The sequence below is a fragment of the Varanus komodoensis genome, unplaced genomic scaffold, assembly GCF_004798865.1.
Source record: "Varanus komodoensis strain SLA01 unplaced genomic scaffold, ASM479886v1 scaffold6_4, whole genome shotgun sequence".
Classification (NCBI taxonomy): Eukaryota; Metazoa; Chordata; class Lepidosauria; order Squamata; family Varanidae; genus Varanus; species Varanus komodoensis.
In genome coordinates, this window is record NW_025336347.1 from 4,737,013 (window position 1) to 4,760,404 (window position 23,392).

A 23,392-nucleotide genomic window follows, 5' to 3' on the forward strand; every position below is an offset into this window, starting at 1 on the left:
TACCACACAGGGTTGTAAATGTGGGAATAAGACTAAGAGCAGGAGGAGGAGGAGTCGGACATAAGCCACTTTGGGAAAGAAAAAAGGTAGGATATAAATCTAATAAATAAATAAATATGGAAAAGTGGTCGGTATCAAACACACATAGAATAGTAGAGTTGGAACGTGCATATAAGGCCATTGGGGTCAATCCTGTGCTCAGTGCAGGACTCAAGTTTAAAGCATCCTTAACTGATCACTGCCCAGCTGCATTTTGAATGCTTCTAGTATGGCAGAGCCTTGCTAGGTCATTGGTTCCATTGTTGTATGCTTTAACTGTCAGGAAGGGTTCCTTGATGTTCACCCAGAATCTGGTTTTATGTAACTTGAACACATCATTTCATGTGCTGCACTCTGGGATAATCAAGAAGAGAGCCTTGTCTTCCTCCAGCGACAATGCCCACCTTTGGCTTTGCCAAAGGGGAGTAGGATCTTGGCAATTTTATTTTCAATTCCTTTCCTAATTATGCCCAAAATGGAAGGTGCCTTTTTCACAGCAGCTGCACACCTAGGTCAGCATCTGCCCACCCCGTTTCAAGATCTTTTTCTTGCTCAGTCACTGCTAGTTCAGATCCTATTAAGACGGGATTTTTTGTCCCAGCATGCATTGCTTTCTGTTTGCTAACAAGGAATTGCATTTGCCAATTTGGTGCCCAGCTTGGAGAGATCCCTTTGGTGCTCCTCACCATCTCTTCTGGTTTTAACCACCCTAAATAATTTGGTGTCATCAGCAAATTTGGTCACTACACTACTCACTCCTAATTCCAGGAATAAGCTGAAAAGAAATGGTTCTAATGCAAAACTGTGCAGGACTCCATTGGTGATATCTCTCCATTGGGAGAAATTTATTCTCGCTCTCTGGTTTTTGTTCTTCAACCATATGTAGAAAATTTCAGCTAAACTTAATGTGTGGAAACTGTCAGTGCTTGAACAAAATCCCTTTAAATAAATTCTTGCACTTCAGAAGAATCTTTAACCTTGTTCTGAATTTCATGGCAGGTGAAATTTCAAGTGCAACTCCTGCCTTTCCACACCTTGTTTTCATTTCCCACAATACCTGATATATAATTGCATTCTACTTTTCCCCAAAATTGGTCTGGCGAATTGAAATATAGTCGTCCTGGTGCAGATCACTGGGAGTTGAACTGAAGCAGCACTTGATTTAGGGTGTTGGGGAGCAAACAGAAGGCTGCCACCATTAGTTAACCATCCTTCAAAGGCTGAGTGGGGCATGATTTGACTAAAGTTTTTGGAGAGTCTGGGACAGAGGCCTTTTTATTTCATTAATGTCTCTTACCTCTCTCCCATCATTCAAGCACTGTGCCCATACAAAAATTCCTTCACTTTTGGAAAGGAAAAATGATGCACTCAGATATCTCTTTTGCAAGAAGGGCATGAAGAAGTTCCCCACTTGGATATGAGCTTTGTGTACACTTTGGAGCACCACAGGAATTGGGTGATCTGCCTCAAAATTGTCTCAGAATACATCAATTTCTTTTCTACTGTCTATCAAGATCCTTCTACTGTATTTATGTTTATTGATTTGGAAGTTATGCTCAAAATATAAAAAAGATCTAAATATGCAAAGATAGTGCATACCTACGAGCTTGCTTGTTATGAGAACTGGATCTGTCCAAATCTGTATGTGTATTGGACACAATGCAACCCCATGCTTGCCTACTCAGAAGCAAGTATCCTTGAGTTTAGTTGAGCTAACTCCTAAGTAATGGGTATAGGATTGGAGCCTTCAACTGCTACCTGATGGTAATGCAGGCTTTTGGAATGCCATGTTCCCCTGTGTGATTTCATAATGAAATCCGTGAATGTACTAGTGGAGAGGTAGAAAGTGTGAAAAGAATACTTTTAGAGAGGAAAATTTCTGCCTTAGATGCTGGCTACTGGAAAAAAGTTCATGCAAAGGAACTTCCTTTCCATTCCTTCCTTCTTCCAGCTTCCTTTATCTCTAAGAAGCCTTTCTGGAGACTCAGGGAAACATTCCCGAGTCCTAAGTACTGGGTGTGGAGAGCTGCTAGTAGAGGACAATCATCCAAATCAGCGGAGGGACCTCGGTCATTTCTCTGCTTCCCCAAGCCATCTTTTCAGGACAGTTCGGTGGTCACTGGGAAGACCTGGAGAAGAGAGGCACCAATTTAGTCTTTGTCAGTGTGAGTGACTATGGGGTGGAGTGGGGAAGTGTGGTTACCAGTAAAGGGAACAAGACAAAGAAACCCCCATTGCTGAAACGTATTATGATTTTTTAGATACAACTGATCCGTATTTTCATGTGTCTGCTACATTGTGTGCATGCATGCAGAACTTTCAATAGACTCTTCTGTGATGAAAAGTAAGGTACAGTATTGAGATATGCAAGAAGCCTATTTTGTCTTAAGTATGACTATTGTTTAATGTGGTAATTAAAAAACAAAGCTACACCGTCAGCCGGAACCAAAATATATTAGTAGGGAGACTGTGAACTAACAGATTTGAACCTCCATCTGTTCTGTCACCGTAAGCTAATTATTTTTTTTAAATATCTGAGCAATTAAAAAAAAATCATTAACTCAGAGTCTGGCTAAAACATGATTTCACAACAAATAATGCAAATACGTTACTATTAGCATAGCACTGAGAAAATGATAAATAACACATGTTCTCTGAGCAAGGCCTGATCCAGAAGGCACCTCTCTAGAGTGGAGCAGAAATACCAAAATTGGAAGATAAGAAGATGCATGCTGGATCTGACCAAAGTCTTCTGTAGTTCAGCAGATGGTTCCCCACAGTGGCCAACCACCCAATGGGCATCATCTACATAGGACAGAAGCATGGCAGCAACCCCACACTCATGCTTCACAAATTGCCTGTGACACTGGAGATAATGCATGACCATTGTGAATAATTGCTACCAATAGCTCCATTGCCCACAAATGTGTCCAATCCCTTTTTAGAGGGATTGGACACCAGCCTGTATTTTAGAAGAGAATTCTATAGTTTCATTAGGTCCTGGATGGGTTCAGAGACAGGACAACAGCTACATTGTCTTTGTCCCTGCTGGAAAAAAGTACCCCCCCCCAATAAAACCAACTTTAGAGCAGTGTAAAAATGAGGTAGACCCTCAACACCCCATCCCTGCAAGAAGTTCACATCTTCCCTTAGCCACTTCAGCTTTGCATTTGTTCCCCAAATACTAACAATACTGAGGGGAGGACTGGAGAAGCTGTTTTAACTGTCAGCTTCTGCAATCTGAACAAATACATACATTTTAAAGCAATAGTCAAACTGCCGCGAGCCCCAGTAAGCTTGCTATGATGGTGGGGAGGGCAAAACCTCTACTGGAGCTTTTCAAGTGCTGCTTGGGCACTTTTGGGTTGGTTGGTCCCCTATGAGCCATTTGGCTAGGGTGGAAAGGGGATTTTGCAGCTCTTCACTACTGGCTTTGCAAAGGTCTTTCTTGAACCACAATGACTTGTGTTGCCCAGCCTAATGGCATGGCACCCCACTGAGGGTCAAAGAACAAACCATAGGTTATCAGCTTTTTGGACCCAAATTTAAGCTACCCTGACAAACACATCATGGGTATGGAGAGCACAACAACCTCCTGTAGCTTATAAGGGAGCCAGTGTGGTGTGGTGGTTAAGAGTGCGGCACTGAGACTCAGGCGACCTGGGTTCCACTCCCCACTCTGCCATGAAGCCAATTAGGTGACTTTGAGCCAGTCACTTACTCTCAGGTCAATCTACCTCACAGGGTTGTTGTGCTGATAATATTGAAAACAGGAAGAAGAGAATGATGTGAGCTGCATTGAGTTCTTGGTAAGAAAAAAGGAGGGATATAAAGCTAACAAACAAACGTTTGGTGTATCAAGAGGACCCTGTCATTGACTGGGTTGAAGGAATGAGTGTGGGTTGTTCTTGGAATGTGTATTATTGTGTTGTCTGGTCCCAGCTAAGATAGCAAATCATGGTGAACCTCTCACAGGTCACAACTCATCAACAAGCCATAGGTTCTGTTCATAGGTTTTTGTAGGTAAGAGAGCATAGCTTGTTAGTATAGCTGTGTTCAGATATCACAAGAACTCATATTTAATCACCCTATAGTTCAGTGACAACCCATACCCAAACCATATAGAACACTTAAGAGTGGGCTATCATGTTGCCTAGGTCAGCCGTTGCAGGAAAAAGTACTTTCTTTTGCCTCTCTTGAATCTCCCATGGCAACTATTTATTGGATGACTCTGGGTGTTAGCAATATAGTTGTATGAGATGGGGAAAATATCTCTCTATTCATTTCCTTTAGCTCATAGATAATTTTATGTACCTTTCTTATTTCCCTCTTTACTTGCCTTTTTGAAGAACTATATAGTCCCAAACATTGTAGCATTTCCTTGCAGGGGCTCAGAGACATTGGAAAAAGGACTGGATGCAAGAATACATGCAGCTGTCTTGATTGGCACCTTTATGGTGTTGGGCAATTCCCCTGCATGACAAAAAGATGGAAACCAGAGCCAAGTCTGTTGGTTTTTTCAGCTCCTCTGGAATAGGCAGTTATTTGGTAAAGTTACCTGCTGATGACAGTGTGTCATAGTGGTTAGTGTGTTGGATTGGGTCTTGGGATATTCAGGTCCTAATCTGCACTCAGTTATGAAAATCACTGTGTGATTTTGGGCCAGTTGCTGATTCAGCCCAACCTATCTCAATGAGTTGTTGTAAGGATAAAATGGAGAGGAAGAGGATTATGTTAGTGGTTTCTATTTCTTGCAGGAAGAAAAAAACAGATTATCAATATAATAAATAAACAGCCCACAGTGTTTCTCATTGTTGGAATAATCGGCAACACATGGTTTCTTTAGATATAGGTACTGGAAATAGCCTTCTAACTTTTCATCTATTCTAATCTTCGATTCAGAATGCACTGAAATGATTTCCAGTTCATTTGAACTGAGGTAAATTTTATATCAGTATGTGAAATTTAGGTCTCCTCATTGCTCTTGTTCTGACCATCATCCTTCTGTTGATTCTTTTTCATTCCTTTATTTCTCCTTCAGTTCCTCAGCTTGGCTAAAAAATATAATTTCCCATTGATGAATCCAGTGGCTCCTATATCACTGTTCCATTCCACTGATTTTCTCAGTCACATTATCCTTATCAGCCATTTGGCTATCTTGATCCCCTTACAACCAAGTTGTGCTCACTTCTTTCTGCCCATTTCCTCCTCCTTCCCTTCTTCTGCTACTCATATCCCTCAGACCACCGTACCCTCCAACAGTAGTCATTTCTGCCAAACAGTGCACTCTATGACATTAAACCTGAAATGGTGCCAGCCTCAAATACTTCCTTCCTCCCTTCCTTCCAGTTCCTTCCTTCATCACTGGTAACAACAACATAGTTTTTCCTCACTTGTATGTATTTCATCAGTATATAGTATAACAAGTATATATTATCCTTTGCTGTTGTAAAATGCATTGCAGCAAAATTAAGTGCTTTTTTAAATTAATCCAAAGATGTAATATTAACATGACTCTAGATATAACAGCTCCTTCACGGATCACTGCCTTGTCGTGGCGAAGGGGCTTGAGTAGCTCAATGAAGCTATGAGCTATGCCATGCAAGGCCACCCAAGACAGACAGGTCATAGCAGAGAGCTCTGACAAAACGTGATCCACTGGAGAAGGAAATGGCAACCCACTCCAGTACCTTTGCCATGAAAACCCCATGGACAGTACCAAAAGGCAAAAAGTTATGATACCAAAAGGTGTCCAATATGCTACTGGGGAAGAGCAGAGGGCTAGTACTAGTAGCGCCAGAAAGAATGAAGCAACTGGGTCAAAGCCGAAAGGACACTCAGTTGCCGATGTATCTGGTGATGAAAGGAGAGTCCGATGCTGTAGAGATCTATACTCCATAGGAACCTGGGATGTAAGATCCATGAATCAAGGCAAGCTGAATGTGGTCAAACAAGAGATGACAAGACTGAACATTGACATCTTAGATATCAGTGAACTAAAATGGACAGGAATGGGTGAATTTAATTCAGTTGATCATCAGGTATATTACTGCGGGCAAGAATCCCTCAGAAGAAACAGAGTAGCCTTCATAGTCCATAAAAGAGTAGGAAAAGCAGTACTGGGATACAATCTCCAAAATGACAGAATGATCTCAGTTCGAATCCAAGGCAAACCATTCAACATCACAATAGTCCAAGTCTATGCCCCAACCACTGGTGCTGAAGAGACTTAAGTTGACCAGTTCTATGAAGGCCTAAAACACCTTCTAGAATTAACACCAAAAAATGATGTCCTTATCATCATGGGGGATTGGAATGCTAAAGCAGGAAGCCAAAAGATAACTGGAATAACAGGCAAGTTTGGCCTTGGAGTACAAAATGAAGCAGGGCACAGGCTGGTAGAATTTTGTCAAGGGAATACAATGGTCATAGCAATCACTCTTTTGCAACAACCCAAGAGACGACTCTACACATCAGCAGACGGTCAACACAGAAATCAGATTGACTATGTGCTCTGTAGCCAAAGATGGAGAAGCTCTATACAGTCAGTAAAAAAAAGACCAGGAGCTGACTGTGGCTCAGATCATGAGCTTCTCATTGCAAAATTTAGGCTTAAATTGAAGAAAGTAGGGAAAAGCACTAGGCCACTCAGGTATGACCTAAATCATATCCCTGATGAATATACAGTAGAGGTGACAAATAGATTCGAGGAATTAGATCTGATAGACAGAGTGCCTGAAAAACTACAGACGGAGGCTTGCAACATTGTATAAGAGGTAGCAACTAAAACCATCCCAAAGAAAAATAAATGCAAGAAAGCAAATGGCTGTCTGAGGAAAGAAGGGAAACGAAAGGCAAGGGAGAAAGAGAAAGATACCTCCAATTGAATGCAGAATTACAGAGAATAGCTAGAAGAGATAAGAATGCCTTCTTAAATGAACAGTGGGTGAAAGAGAAGAGTGCAAAAGTTGGCTTGAAACTCAACATTAAGAAAACTAAGATCATGGCATCCAGCCCTCTCACTTCCTGGCAAATAGATGGGGAAGAAATGGAGGTAGTGACAGATCTTATTTTCCTGGGCTCCAAGATCACCGCAGATGGGGACTGCAGTCAAGAAATTAAAAGACGCTTGCTCCTGGAGAGGAAAGCTATGGCAAATCTAGACAGCATACTAAAAAGCAGAGACATCACCCTGCCAACAAAAGTGCGTATAGTCAAGGCCATGGTTTTCCCAGTTGTGATGTATGGCTGTGATAGTTGGACCATAAGGAAGGTTGAGCGCCGAAGGATTGAGGCCTTTGAATTGTGGTGCTGGAGGATACTCCTGCGAGTCCCTTGGACCGCAAGGTGATCAAACCGGTCAGTCCTAAAGGAGATCAACCCTGACTGCTCTTTAGAAGGCCAGATCCTGAAGATGAAACTCAAATACTTTGGCCACCTAATGAGAAGGAAGGACTCCCTGGAGAAGAGCCTAATGCTGGGAACAATTGATGGCAAAAGAAGAAGGGGACGGCAGAGGATGAGGTGGCTAGATGGAGTCACTGAAGCAGTCGGTGTGACCTTAAGTAGACTCCATGGGATGGTGGAGGACAGGAAGGCCTGGAGGAATGTTGTCCATGGGGTTGCAATGGGTGGGACACGACTTTGTGACTAACAACAACAACAACAACAGATATAAAATCTTGAACATCTACCACTAACTATGAAACTTGACTGGCTTAACGGAAAGAATAATATTTGCTTCTTTGTTCCTTTCTTTCTTTTTTCAGTGTTATACCATTCGTCATGTCCTTAATGGAAATTGTGTGCTGCACTTAAGTAAACACAGGTAAATATAGTGACTTGAATTTCTATTGTGAAAAAGGTACACATGAATGAATGAATGATTATATCTAATTTAAACAAAACATCTATATTTAGTGATGCTTAATCCAAAGAATTCTTAAATTAAAAGAAAAGAAAGCAGATGTCTTAATACTGTTGTCTTTCTAATGATATATACAAATGCCTGCTTTTCATAGTGTTCTATTTCTGATCTTTTGGTGTTTATTTATTTACTTTATTTATAGAGTGTCCTATAACAAAAAGTTCTGAGTTTTTAACAGAATAAAAGCAAATTAAAAATATAACAGTACAAGACAAATAAAGCTTGGCATTAAAATATCAAGTAAGATTTAAAAAACAAATGTATCAAAGAAAACTGACAGCAGAGAATAGAACAAAATCAGCACAGCTAAACCACGCTACAACATGGCTAACAAGTTTTGCTTGGAGGGTGCCACTACTGAAAAGGCTTGCACACACAGACACTCACCATACTTTACCTGGCAAGAGCAGATGAAGAAGGGGCTCCAGTGAGGATTTCATGGTTTAAATCTCAGGACTCAGCTCTCAGAGCCTGGGTAGGCACATCATGGGGAGATGTGAAAGTGGAAGTACTGATGTTCCAAGCCTTAAGTTTTAGAAACAGCACTTTGACCAGGTCCTAGAAACAGGCTGAGACCCAGTGAAAAGTATCTGTTTCATATGTTCAGAATCCCCAGTCCCAGTTCGTGGTCCAGTAAGTATTTGTTTATGACATGTGTGAATATGAATGCTGTCCTGAGATGCCATGCCTACTCCTGTCATGTAAGCGATGGCATACAAAAGTTTTAAATAAATAAATAAATAAATAAATAAATGAGATTCTATTCTAAAAACAGATTTAACTCTTAGCACCACTTCTTTTCTCAGCCTTCAGTGATTGAACAGATTTTTTTAAGTTATCAGAATGTTGAAATTTGATTTCCGCAGATTTCCTATGTAGACTAAGTTAGTCCTGCTTTAGCCTAAGTAAGAAATGTTTGGTGGAGAGCTGCAGAAATATCTTGTCAGTTGGTGCTCAATCTGCACAAACCTCCCATTTATACAGGGCAAGCAGTGATCACAAGCTTGAGTGGGAATTGAGTACAAGATGAGCAGTGCCACAGTGTTTGGAGGATCCTGGTAGACTCAAACATCGTTGCCACTATGCAACAACTATAGAGAGACTTGCTAGACAGATTCATGGAGGAGCTATAAGTTGTTTATTCTATGGGGAACTTCCTCTTTTCACTACTATGTCACCTGATGGGGAAACTGCTCCTTCTTTTGGTAGTCCTAACTATGGGATTTCTCATTTATAGAAAAAGCTTAGATTTCTGGGCCTAAAGAAGTCTTAGTTACTAGCTAAACCTTTCTTGATACAACCAATTCTGTTACAATACTTTAAAACCTTCTAGTAGTTGGTGTAAGAGGCTTAGACTTGAACTGAACACGAACTCTAGAAACAAGTTGAACTATGAAATAAATAATTTTGTACATAAAGGATTACAAGTGCTTACTTAGGGGTTTTCAAAACTCTTAGTAATGATCTTCAAAAAACAAACAAAGACTGCCCAGTCACTAAGGAAAAAAACCCCTCAAACCAAATTCCCTAAATTTCCATGCTAGTCAAATATCCTTATAAGAGGCTTATAACTTCAGGGTACAATCTTTTTCTGAGACCCAAACCTCTACCCATTGCATCATTGCCTGCTTGGATACTTTATTTGGGTTTTCATGGTCTGCTTGTAAGGCAAGATATTAAGGCAACCTCTTGGCACAGCGCAGTCACCTTCTCCCTACTCTTGATCTTCACCAGCCACATGGAAATGAATAGCTGAATATGCAAGTCTTCACTTTCCATCAGCTTTTAAAAAGTCCCTTCTCCAGCACCTTGCACCAGCTTCTGCCTCCCTCTCTCTCTGCAAGAAGCCCCCTCTGACTAAGCTCTGGTCAGCTGGACTCCTGAACAGGTGGTGCCTGGCACTTCCTTTGTATTCTTTTTAGTGCCAGGTGAAGAACATTTTATTTTCCTGACATTTTAACCATATAACTTTTAAACTTTTAACATTTTATTTCTGTAACCTGCTGTGCTTCTGGGCTGAATATCAGTAATTGCAATTATGGTTTTATTCTTTTAATTTTATTGTTGTGTGAGTAACGTTTGTTAACCACCCACAGAGCCTTGGCTATTGGGTGGTATATACATGAATGAATGGATTAAACAAACAAACAATTAAATAAATTAACTGTCATGTCTTAACTATCAATTCTCACCCACTCTTTCCTCACCAGTCAGAACTGAATATACAGGATTCAGGCCCCTCAAACAACATTCAGAGCAATTATCTTTTTCTCCCCCTTCTGAATGTTTACCCAGCAAGTACTACACAGACATTTGATGGATACTGAAAAAGGCCTCAGGTCTATTTAGATACAGTGTAACTTCACAGTGGCCCCACAAAATACACAATGCAGAACAACATAGTTATATACAGGCGTTTCTTTCATACAATATTGCACAGAATGACTTTTTGTGGTGGGAAAATGCATACATGCCACCATTATAACAAATCTGGCCTAATTTGCCTTCTCTAAGTATGTCTTAGTTGTGGACTTTCTAGTGCAGGTATGTCAAGGTGTTGATACCCCAACAACAACCTTTGTATAAGGTGGAATCCATCAGGTGCCTTTCCTTTGGTAAAAGACTTCCATCAGTGGAATGGAGAGGAGGCAATCTCCCATTATCTGCAGTTCCTTATAATGGCTCCAAATGGGGAAGGATGGGAACTGTAGCAGAAAGAGAGGAAGGCAAAGTTCCATTACAAATTTCAAAATCCTCTTGATCATAGCTTAGTCAAAAGAAATGTGGCATGAAGTACACAGTATCTTGGATAGAGGTTTGGGCCAATATTTCTATTTAAACCAATTTCTGCATTTCATTACATTAATTTCACTTCCTTAACCTTCTTTAAACATTTGCATTGGACCTGCTAATACAACCTTTACTAAGACCAGGAGTCCATTAGCACAACTCTAAATATCTATTTACACTTAGATAACCTTAATATTTGTAATTCCTAATAACATTTTAGAGTGCATAATGGTTTACAAGGAATTTCCACAGGTAATCCAGTCATTTTATCAAATTACTATCCTTTCTTTGAACTATTGCTCAATTTCTTAGAGATTTTGTTCTCTTTGTTGCCATTTCTTGTTATTTATAAAGAATAAACAATTTAGATGCACAAAACAAAACCTATTTTTGTTCAAGGCATCTTTGTTGTCTTAATTGCCACCCAATAGCTGTTGCTTTACAGCTCAAATATCAAGTAATTGGTTTCCACATGCGTAACTCCAGTTAGCAAAAGGATTTTGTACCAACAGCTAAAAAAACAGCACCAGAGCTTCATTATCTACATTTGACAACAGCTTTGTTTTCAAGGTATTTCTATGTGGCTCTAATTTTGATAAGGGGTGATAATTTATTCATAATATCACGTTTTGCTCTTTTTTGTAGTATGGATCAAATAAATTACATCTTCTGTTCATGTACATTGGCATATTCAAGGCATTACAGTTTTATGTCATTTAACCAAGCTGATTTAAAAGTCAGTATAAAAGTAATGCAAATCTCTCTCTCTCTCTCTCTCTCTCTCTCTCTCTCTCTCTCTCTCTCTCGACTTTGGGCTGCTGGGATCTGAGAAAATGGGAAAGTGCCTAGTCCATTTGTATTGAAAGAAAGGAGGTAAGCATGTTACAAACCTAGAGGATTTTCCTATAGTGTGCTGTGATCTGAAGTTTATCTTTGCATGTTGGGTAATATTCCTCAAATGACAACTCAGAAGGCCAAAGCATTCTGTCATCCTGTCAGTCGTGTCTGTTCGGCTGCTGGGCTGACACTATTGGGTACAACCTTAGCATGCAGCTAGGAAAACAGAGGCTGCCTTGTATGGAGTCAGGCCCTAGGCTCACCTAGCTATGTACTCTTGGCAATGGATGAAGCAGCTCACCAGGCAGGAGCTTTTCCGGGTCTACCTGGAGGTTCTGGTAACTGAACCTTAGGCAGGCAGGACAAGTGTTCACCACTGAGCTACAGCCATCTCCTAAGCCACCTCTGTAGGATTTTTTTTTTTTTTTAAAGAAGAGTAATCATGAGCCACCCTCTCCAGATCAGGATTTCAGAGCATGGGAAGGAAAGATTTAATCTTCCATGTTTCCCACACCCCAAATGACCACACACAGTTTGACATTAGGGAAGGAAACAACCCTCCTGCAGAGTCGCAGTGGTTTCTGTAGGTATGGTTGAGAAAGTTAGGATGAGCACCCTTCTTTCTGTATGCTGTGGTTCTGATTCCCCATGTTTATTTTAAGAGATGTAAGGAAATGTTATAGAGCTACATGCAACAGATTTAACAGAAAGTGTAGTGTCAACTTCACAATAGCTTCAGACTTTCAAGAGAGAGAAAGAAAGGACTTTTCAAACTCAGACCTCTATTGTGTAAGTGCCTGATTGTTTCAGCTCAAGGGAGTGAGGGTCTGGGGTAGCTATTCTAAAGCAGCTGCACTATTAGACGGGTGACCAAGTCTGAATAAGTAATCAAGTCCAGCTAACACAACATGGCAGGGAGGACCTTTCAGGACCCTGGACAGATTTAAGCTCAGATCAGGAAGACCTATTCTTTCAGAAGAAGACCTCTGAAGCCTGGCAGGTCTGGGCCTGCTGGTTACTCTGCCCCCTCCCAGGAGCTGCCTGTTTCCCAGTTCTGCAGCCACGGCTCCTGTGGCATGGAGGCGGTGAGCAGTGCATTGGTGGGGTGCTTTCTTTTTTATACAAGTTTTAAACTTAAAAATCTGTTGTACAATTTTATTTTAATAACAGTAAAATGTAAAAAGAAGAGAGAAAAAAGTAAGAAAAAGAAAAAATAACAATACACATAAAAATTTCCAAAAAAGCACAAGTGTTCTTAAAAATGTTAGAATATCAAATATTTAAGGAAAAGAAAAATCACTGTAAGCTAAGAATTACTATCCTTTCTGCACAATCACTTTTTTTTTTTTGCACGTAATTAAATTTCACTGTAGATTCTTCTAATTTTGTTGGGGTGCATTCTGAGTGAGAGGAATCTGCTAAGGGAAAGTCTTCCAGCCTATATTATTATAAGGTCCTATATTAGCAGATGATGGGCAATTGCATGGAGCTTTCTCTTGCTCCTCTGAACAAGAGGTAGAGCAATGGCAGTAAATATGAACCCTGTGGCAGTACAAATGAAACAAACAAATAATAAATACATGCAAAATAAATTATGTGGGTATTTTATTTTGCAGTAGAGTAATTCTTATTTTTAAATTTTATTCTGCTAGCTAAAAGTATAAGTAGCAGTAGTTTGGATGATCTGGATGGGCAAAAATGAAATCTAGGCAGGTAACAAATGAGAGGAGACACCAGCAAAGACAATGTAATTAGAGTGAAAAAACTGGAAGTAGTGGTGTGAAAAAATGAACATCAGCTAGCACTGAATATATCAGCACTACAGCTTCTTCTTTTGTATTAATTTAAAGGTGATAACTTTAAAGTACAAAAGTTTAAGACTTTTCCTGGAACCAAATTGTGTGAATATATACATAATTGAACAACTACTGTAGGCACCCAAAGATATGGCACATTATCCAGCAGGAACTGCTTCTGTGCTGCTTCCATTGATTTAAATGGGTCATGTGTAGGGGAACTTTGCTTTAAGTAAAGAAAGTAAGTACTGAAAGTGTATAAAGAGGTCTTTCCATAGAAATTGCTATATAAAAAGAAAAGAATTGCCAGGTCACTCTAAATCAAGCATATTGATGTAGCCCATGTTAGAGTAACGGATGTAGCCTGCAAGCATTGATACAGCTTTACCTGGGAGTAGCCCCACTCCACTCAGCAAGTTTATCTCTGCACAGACATGCACAGGTTTACAGTGCTACACCAAGAAAACATGGATTTGTTCAAACAGCAGTTCAACAATAAAGCTTATTGAATGACCTTGGGGAAATCATGCTCTCAGCTTAACCTTTCTTCCAGGATTCTCAAGAGGATAAAAGGAGGAACTTGCATACTAGTATGAGCTCTTATGGTCAGATAAAAATCTCTTGCAGAAAATACAGTAATGATAAGAAAAATCATTCCAAGCAATGGTAAAACACCTACTGGTACAGTGATAACCATCACTCTCCCTGTTTGCAGTGTTTCAGATGCTGATGCTGCTGGCAAGTGTACATCTATCAGGAATCAATTAAACTCAACCAGATTCCAAAATCCATGCATTATTTAAAATCATCGCCTTTCTTTCCATTACTTTCGTTGTCTTCATCTGTGTTGTTATTGTTCTTATTGTTGTTGCATTTCTATACTGCCCAGCAGCTGATTTTTCTGGGGAGTATACAGCCGTTCCTAAAATATGATATAAAATATAAAAAAGAAGATATAACATTCCACTAAAAAGTTTAAAAGTACATGCTTAAACAATAATTTGTACATCTTGTACTGTTAAAAACTATAACTCCCATGTGTCATTTAGAGCTGTTAAATGTTTCGGCATAGAGAGACAACTTGGCATTGAAAGTATAGTAGAGTTGGTGCCAACTGGGTCAGCCAAATGGTGGATGCCAGGAGGCCCTCTACCTTGTTGCCACCAACTGAGCTTCCCTACGTGTTGGCGTTCAGAAGAAGGTCCCAGATGCTGAGTACAGTGTTTGGTTAGCTTGAGGATGGGAGACACATTCCATCAAGTATTGCAGGTGCAAGCCATGTAGTTGATACACTAAACCCAGCACCGTCAGCCTGGCTCCACCTGTGCAACCCTAATCCCATCACACTAGCCTTGGTGTCACTTATATAAGCACTATGTCAATGGAATGAGCATAGTGGCAGCATAGGATACTGCCCGTTAAATTTAAACAATTGTAAATAAAATCAGTTGCAATTTAGTACAATTTTAATAATGCAAATTCTCAACTGGGAAAAATCTTTTTTTAGAGATGCTGAACTTATGTCATTAGGATGTATATTTTATAGACATATTCCTATTAAAACCAAGGGGCATAGTTAGACAAAAAGAAAGAGGGAAATGTCTTTGCTAATAAATCACAGTTTCTTCCAAATGAAGCATGGTGATGAGGCAAATAGCAAAGCCATTTAGCACCTTTTCACAAGGTATATGAATCAGAGTTCTTTTTTTCCCCTTTTCTTTTATTCGATGACTAATGAAAGCCTAAGGGTGGAAACTCACTCTTAACAGGGGAAATGCCATTGGAAGGTTAAGAATATCTTACCTTAAAACTCTTTCTCTCTCTCCCTCTGTGCAACTGGGAATTGTGTTTAGATTGCAGGCTGGAAGGGTTACTGTAACAAATATCTCCAGATCTACAGGTTTCTGAGAAGCAGTGTCTTCAGGCTACAGTCCTATATACACCTGTTTCCCAGTAGATGTGCATTGAATTGCACTGCCAATGTTTTTTAGATGCTTGCAGATTGAGGGCAATTTGAAAAGGCTTCAGAAAAGGGATTTGAGTTTGGTTCAACCAGCTTTACTGTTCATGGAACCTAAAGATTGGGTGAGCTTGTTTGGCTCCATCATTAGGCAGAGTGAGGCAGTGCCAGGAGTGAGGACAATGGATTGGAGAGTATAGCTGTGTGTGCCACACAGCTAAGCTATCCTAATACCTTTAGGCTTGGTAGATGAGGATATCCCGTTGCCATTCATATACTTCCATGATCACTGATGATGCAGAAATATGTTTCACAAAGACAGACTTCACTCAGGTTCACACATCACACTAAACCATGCTGCATGGTTACCATGGTTCACAGGTTTTACCACAACCTACCTAACATAAGATTAGGCTTCCTCCACCCACCTCCTTCTCTCTTGGTCCTCCAGGCAATATCCCAGGAGACACCACAGGGAAAAGTGAGGCCTTTTCCTTTGACAGCTGCAATTATTAACTGAGTTCCACTGGTTGCAGCTATTAAACAGTCTTGGCTGTGCTTACAGAGCTCATGCCCTGAATAACCCCAGGAAGAACACGGGAGGCACCTTCTCCTCCTGCTGCAGTGGCAATTTCTTAAGTGGGAAGGAGTGCCTATCCATTGTCAGGCAAAAGAGCAGGAAATCAGCTGGTTGGTACTGCAGAAAGGAGCACAGTCCTGAATGGATTTCCGTGTTCCTTCCTGAAAGGAAGTCGCTCACACAGAAGCCAGAGGAGGGCAAATGAGCTGGGCGAAGCTTCATACTTCCCCAGACAGGTGCCCCTCGGAGAGCTTTTCACAAGGAGCAGGCCTCCCCAACCCAGTGTCTGCCAGACCAAGTGTACCATAGTAGAATAACTTGATTGACTTTGAATGATGCAACAGATTGACCATGGTTTAAAACCACCATGGCTTGTAGTGCTGTGAGAACCCAGCAATTGCCTGAGTTCATGGCAAATGACCCTGTGAATTTTCTGCTCTGTGCAGATTTTTGCCTAAATGTTCTGGTCAGATGATCACATGGGTCCCATGGCATCGTGGTTTCTACACTCCCACTCCACTCTCTTACTTTTAGCATGCATCCCAGCAGCCTCCATGAATGAACTCTTTCCCTTACACTATTGCTTCCTATGAACCTCAGCATCATCATCCTGATTGGACTGTTGAGGCTTTGAGGCAAGTTCACCCTCCTTGTTTTCCTGAATGTATCTGTATTTCTACAATGCTTCCTAGCCACTCAGGTTAGTAAATTGCAATTGCATCTTTCTATCTCCATGCTTTTATCCAGTTTCTCCTTGTTAACAGGGGGACAGGTACATTGCTCAGCCAGCGGGAATAAAGCTGGTGTGTTTTGCTAGGGAGCTGAAGGTAGTAGAGAACGGATGGCTGAAAGGCTACTCTTTCCACAAGACTCTATGGTATTTCGAGATCAACAATGGTACAGCGGAAATCCTGGGTCCGGAAAGATGGAGAAGCCATGGTGAAGTACGGGAGTATTAGAATACACTGTTGATTCTCTGTGTGGTTTCAAGCAACTAAACAGACCACACAGGATTGCCATGACCGGATCCAAAAGTTACAACAGATCAACAAGTGCATGTAAGAAGTCCCTACAGCTTGCAGCGATGTGCATATCCAGCCACTGTCTATCTTCCTGGTTCACCTCTCCTGCTTCACCTTCCTCACTCCCCCATTTCGCCTTTCTTTTACTCATGTTTAGGGCAGCCAGATACAAATGAGAGTGAAGCTTCTGCAATTTTCCTTGTTGTGTACAAGAGGGCATTTCAGCAGAAATGATGCGCTGGAATGAGATTAAGGAAGTTTGAGTGAAGAATGGAGAGCAGGAACTTTTGCTTTTGGAATCATTGTGGAATATCTTGCAGTGCCTGCTGTCAGTGCCTACATACTTGGAGTGTGATGCACTGTGTGTGGGAACTCTGGCCTCTCCTTCTTGTGCTTAGGCAGACTTCCACAAAGTAACAAAAGGCATAACAGCTCTTTGTCAAAACTTGGGCTGAATGTCTAAGTCCATGATGTGGTTCTGAGGCTAGGGGTGGGCAAATTGTGGATCACAAAATAGTTTACTACAACACCCAGAATCCTTTACCATTGGCTATGGTGGCTGGAGCTTATGAGCACTGTAGGGTCACACACTCCCTGCCTTATGCCTTGGCTGGAATAGCAGCAGAAAGTCCGTTAAGTATCTCAATACTTCACCTCAAGGAATCCAGGGCTATTTATGCGTTTAAGACCTACAAACAGAGAAGAACAATACAGTATTTAAATAAATCTATCTACAAGCTAAAAGGCCTGGTTTTTTTTGCCCATCATCTATGAGAAAACGATGCAGACACCAGAGGGGGGCCTCTATCTATCTATCTATCTATCTATCTATCTATCTATCTATCTATCTATCTATCGCTTTTATATACTGTCCCATTACTGGCATCTTTTGACAGGGAGGGGTTCCAGATGCAGGTTGCCTGCCAGTATCTGTTCTCAGTGACAGGCTTATGAAAGCCATGGTGGTGTAGTGGTTAAAAGTGTTTGACTGGGACTCAGGGGTTCTAGGTTCTAGTCCCTGCTCGGCCATGGAGACAACTGGGTGACTTTGGGCCAGTCACAGACTCTCAGTCCACCCTGCTTCAAAGGGTTGTTGTTGTGAGGATAAGATTGAGAGTATCAGGAAGTAAATGATGGAAGATATTTATGTCAAATACATTTCTACATACATATACTTGATTGCTAAGGCAACACCAAGATCTTTTGAATGGGTGTATACAGTGGACTCCATGATGAACTCAGGGAAAGTGGGGAAAGTAACTCAAGAACATCATCAGAGATTGAGGAAAAAAATAAAAATGATTGTTGTGAAGTCGCATCCAACCTATTGCGACCCCATGGACAACATTCCTCCAGGCCTTCCTCTTCTCCACCATCTCCCAGAGTCCACTTCAGCTCACACCAACTGCCACCTCTTTCTCTGCTGTTCCCTTCTCCTTTTGCCATCAATTGTTCACAGCATTAGACTCTTCTCCAAGGAGTCCTTCCTTCTCATTAGGTGGCCAGAGTATTTGAGTTTCATCTTCAGTATCTGGCCTTCTAAAGAGCAGTCAGGGTTGATCTCCTCTAGGACTGACCGGTTTGATCGCCTTGCGGTCTGAGGGACTCGCAGGAGTCTCCTCCAGCACCACAATTCAAAGGCCTCAATTCTTCAGCGCTCAGCCTTCCTTACGGTCAAGCATTCACAGCCATACATTGCAACTGGGAAAACCATGGCCTTGACTATATGCACTTTTGTTGGCAGGGTGATATCTCTGCTTTTTAGTTTACTGTCTAGATTTGCCATAGCTTTCCTCTCCAGGAGCAAGCGTCTTTTAATTTCTCGGCTGCAATCCCTGACTGCAGTGATCTGGGAGCCCAGGAAAATAAGATCTGTCACTACCTCCATTTCTTCCTATCTATTTGCCAGGAAGTGATAGAACTGAATGCCATGATCTTACTTTTCCTAATGTTGAGTTTCAAGCCAAACTTTGTCGCTCTCCTCCTTCATCTGCATCAAGAGGCTCTTTAGTTCCTCTTCACTTTCTGCCATGGGAGTGGTATCATCTGCATATCTGACTGTGGCTTAGATCATGAGCTTCTCATTGCAAAGTTTAGGCTTAAATTGAAGAAAGTAGGGAAAGCACTAGGCCACTCAGGTATGACCTAAATCATATCCCTGATGAATATACAGTAGAGGTGACCAATAGATTTAAGGAATTAGACCTGATAGACAGAGTGCCTGAAGAACTATGGACGGATGTTCGCAACATTGTTTGCAGCAACTAAAACCATCCCAAAGAAAAAGAAATGCAAGAAAGCAAAATGGCTGTCTGAGGAAGCTTTACAAGTAGCTGAGAAAAGAAGGGAAGTGAAAGGCAAGGGAGAAAGAGAAAGATACACCCAATTGAATGCAGAATTCCAGAGAATAGCTAGAAGAGATAAGAATGCCCTCTTAAATGAACAGTGCAAAGAAATAGGAGAAAACAATAGAATAGGAAGGAGCAGAATTCTTGTCAAGAAAATTTGAGATATGAAGGGAACATTTCATGCAAAGATGGGCATGATAAAGGACCAAAATGGCAGGGACCTAACAGAGGCAGAAGAGATTAAGAAGAGGTGACAAGATTACACAGAAGAACTATACAAGAAAGAGCTTAACGTCCCTGATAACCACGATGGGGTGGTCACTGACCTTGAGCCAGACATCCTGGAATGTGAAGTCAAATGGGCCTTAGGAAGTCTGAGCAACAACAAAGCTAGTGGAGGTGACAGTATTCCAGCTGAGCTATTCAAAATCCTAAAAGACGATGCAGTAAAAGTGCTACACTCAATATGCCAGCAAATTTTGAAAACTCAACAGTGGCCACAGGATTGGAAAAGGTCAGTTTACATTCCCATCCCAAAGAAGGGCAATGCCAAAGAATGTTCAAACTACCGCACCACTGCACTCATTTCAAATGCTAGCAAAGTTATGCTCAAAATCCTACAAGCTAGGCTCCAGCAGTATGTGGACCAAGAACTACCAGAAGTACAGGCAGGATTTCGAAGAGGGAGAGGAACTGGAGATCAAATTGCCAACATACGCTAGATCATGGAGAAAGCTAGGGAGTTCCAGAAAAACATCTACTTCTGCTTCATTGACTATACTAAAGCCTTTGATTGTGTGGATCACAACAAATAGTGGCAAGTTCTTAAAGAGATGGGAGTACCAGACCATCTTATTTGTCTCTTGAGAAACCTATATGTGGGTCAAGAAGCAACAGTGAGAACTGGACACGGAACCACTGATTGGTTCAAAATGGAGAAAGGAGTTCGGCAAAGCTGTATACTGTCGCCCTATTTAACTTATATGCAGAGCACATCATGAGAAATGCGGGGCTAGATGAATCACCAGTTGGAATTAAGATTGCTGGGAGAAATATCAACAACCTCAGATATGCAGATGATACCACTCTCATGGCAGAAAGTGAAGAGGAACTAAAGAGCCTCTTGATGCGGGTGAAGGAGAAGAGCACAAAAGTTGGCTTGAAACTCAACATTAAGAAAACTAAGATCATGGCATCCGGTCCTCTCACTTCCTGGCAAATAGATGGGGAAGAAATGGAGGTAGTGACAGATCTTATTTTCCTGGGCTCCAAGATCACTGCAGATGGGGACTGCAGCCAAGAAATTAAAAGACGCTTGCTTCTGGAGAGGAAAGCTGTGGCAAATCTAGACAGCATACTAAAAAGCAGAGACATCACCCTGCCAACAAAAGTGCATATAGTCAAGGCTATGGTTTTCCCAGTTGCAATTTATGGCTGTGAAAGCTGCACCATAAGGAAGGCTGAGTGCAAAAGGATTGAGGCCTTTGAATTGTGGTGCTGGAGGAGACTCCTGCGAGTCCCTTGGACCGCAAGGTGATCAAACCGGTTCATCCTAGAGGTGATCAACCCTGACTGCTCTTTAGAAGACCAGATCCTGAAGATGAAACTCAAATACTTTGGCCACCTAATGAGAAGGAAGGACTCCCTGGAGAAGAGTCTAAAGCTGGGAACAATAGATGGCAAAAGAAGAAGGGGATGGCAGAGGATGAGGTGGCTAGACGGAGTCACTGAAGCAGTCGGTGTGAGCTTAAGTGGACTCTGGGAGATGGTGGATTACAGGAAGGCCTGGAGGAATGTTGTCCATGGGGTCACGATGGGTCAGACACGACTTCGCAACTAACAACAACAACTGCTTTTCCTACTGTTTTATTGACTATGAAGGCTACTCCCTTTCTTCTGAGGGATTCTTGCCCACAGTAGTATACCTGATGGTCATCTGAATTAAATTCACCCATTCCTGTCCATTTTAGTTCACTGATTCCTAAGATGTCGATGTTCGGTCTTGTAAAAATGATTAGCAAAAAGAAAAAAAAGAAAAAAAGTTTAGTTGTTACAGATCCTCTCCTTCTGCAATTAAGAAACCCAAGGAAGTTTACATAATCCCAATTCTCTTCATTCCCCCCCCCCCCACAATAATGTGTTGTAGGTTAGTCTGAGAGTCAATGACTGGCCCCAATTTACCCCGTGAGCTTCAAGCCTTGTGAAGATTTCAGCCTGGCTCTCCTGATTTTAAGGCCAGCCGTCTAATCGCTGCAACCCACTGCTGTTAATTTTGTTTTTAAGTAGTAGGATTTACTATTATTTTTTATTTCATAGCCAAAGATCTCTGGCTGCAATAGTACAGAAAACAGTACCATAACGATAAATAGCACATTTTCCTCGAATATACAAGGTTTAAAAACAATAAAACAGCTATAACAACAGTTGTTTCAAAGTTGATCTGTTGAAAACACCTGACATGGGTAACCCTATCAAGTGATTTAGAATGACATAGTAGTTTTCCCCCCCTCTTGTAGAAACTGGGACGGTGGAAAGGTTGTAGAGAAAATAACTTCTGCTTGCCGTGGCAGTGACAGAAACAGATGCAGAGTACACATTGTTCATGGATAGTGAAGCAGAAGTAATAGGATGAGAAGCTAATATAGAGATCACACACAATCTGGAGAACTTAGGAAACAAGAAATACACCCCGCACAGCTACCGCTCAGAGCTCAAACCAAAACAGACAAGCTGAAAGAGGCAAGCAAGCAAGCAAGCAGGAGACTTTAATCACTCCCCGTGAAGAAAACTTACTGTGGACTTGCAACTGCTGTGGATATTTAGTCAGTAGAAGATTGGCTGCAAGGAGGAGAAGATACTAAGTAGATAAGATGGCAAAACACTGGGAGATAAAGACCCAAGAAGCATGTATGGGAAAGAACTGGATAAAAAACGGGAAATGGAGGCTGTTATTATCAAGAAAGGCAAATTCTTCTTTTTTCAGTCACCAGATCTACCATGTCAAGGAGAACTGGGTCATGCCAGCCTTGAAATAATAGATTTGTGGTTGTGGAATTGCCCTGTGTTTGACAGTTCAAATTATGTAAAGGTCTGCAATGTTATCCCATGAGATCTCAGTATGGTTTTACAGTTAGAGAACTTTTTTTTCCGGCTCTTGACAGGGATCTGTTGAAGATTCATGTTGCTCCCAAAGTTGTTTAATCTGCTGGTATTTCACTAAAATAGTTAATAACTGTGCTTCTGCTTCATACTGCAATTATAGAAGGAATGGACAGTGAATGTAAGTAGGATATAAATAGCTTCATCTCTTTAGATCGTAGAAATTGCACGATCTCTGTGTCATCACTAAAGGGGATAGTAAATTAGTTTAGGTGTCCACCCACTAACAGAGTAGGTTGTGCTGACTTTACAGGGTGGTGCACTTCACTTAACACACAAACAATACACTTAAATTTGGGGAAAGACACATAGGTGGTGAATTTGTGGGTACAGACAGGAGGAAGCAAGGATGTTTTCTTATGAGCTAGTGTTTTCTTATGAGCTAGAAATCTCATATGCCTCATCTTCCTTTTATTTGCAGTCTGTAAGGTGAATCTTAAGGTTCTGATGAGGGTGGAAAGATATGAAGAATGATGTTACTAAATAAACAGCCAAGACTTTCAGGCACAGGAAATGCTGCATGGCACATTTGTAAAAGACACTGGCGTTTTTATCTTCATATGAAGTAGCCATCCTTTCTTTAAGGGCAGTGGTCGCATCCAGACTTTATATTGTTATAATGAAAACATTAAGATGGAGCTACTATTGTCATGCATGATGTCTATATTTTCATGGTGCCAAAATTTTCTAAATAGATTTATTTAATTATCACTGTTATATTTCTTTTGCCTTCTCAGTAGTTTGCATTGTATATTATAGAAACACTTTAAATTATGTATCATGATATGCTGTCTAGATTATTGCATTTGTGGTCCATGCTGTATTTATTCTTTATAGTCAGAAGTAGGAAATATAGTGTGGTTAGCCACATGGTAGCTTGTTCTGGGCAGTAAATTTCCATTTATACTGGAGGATACATCATTGCTCTGTACTT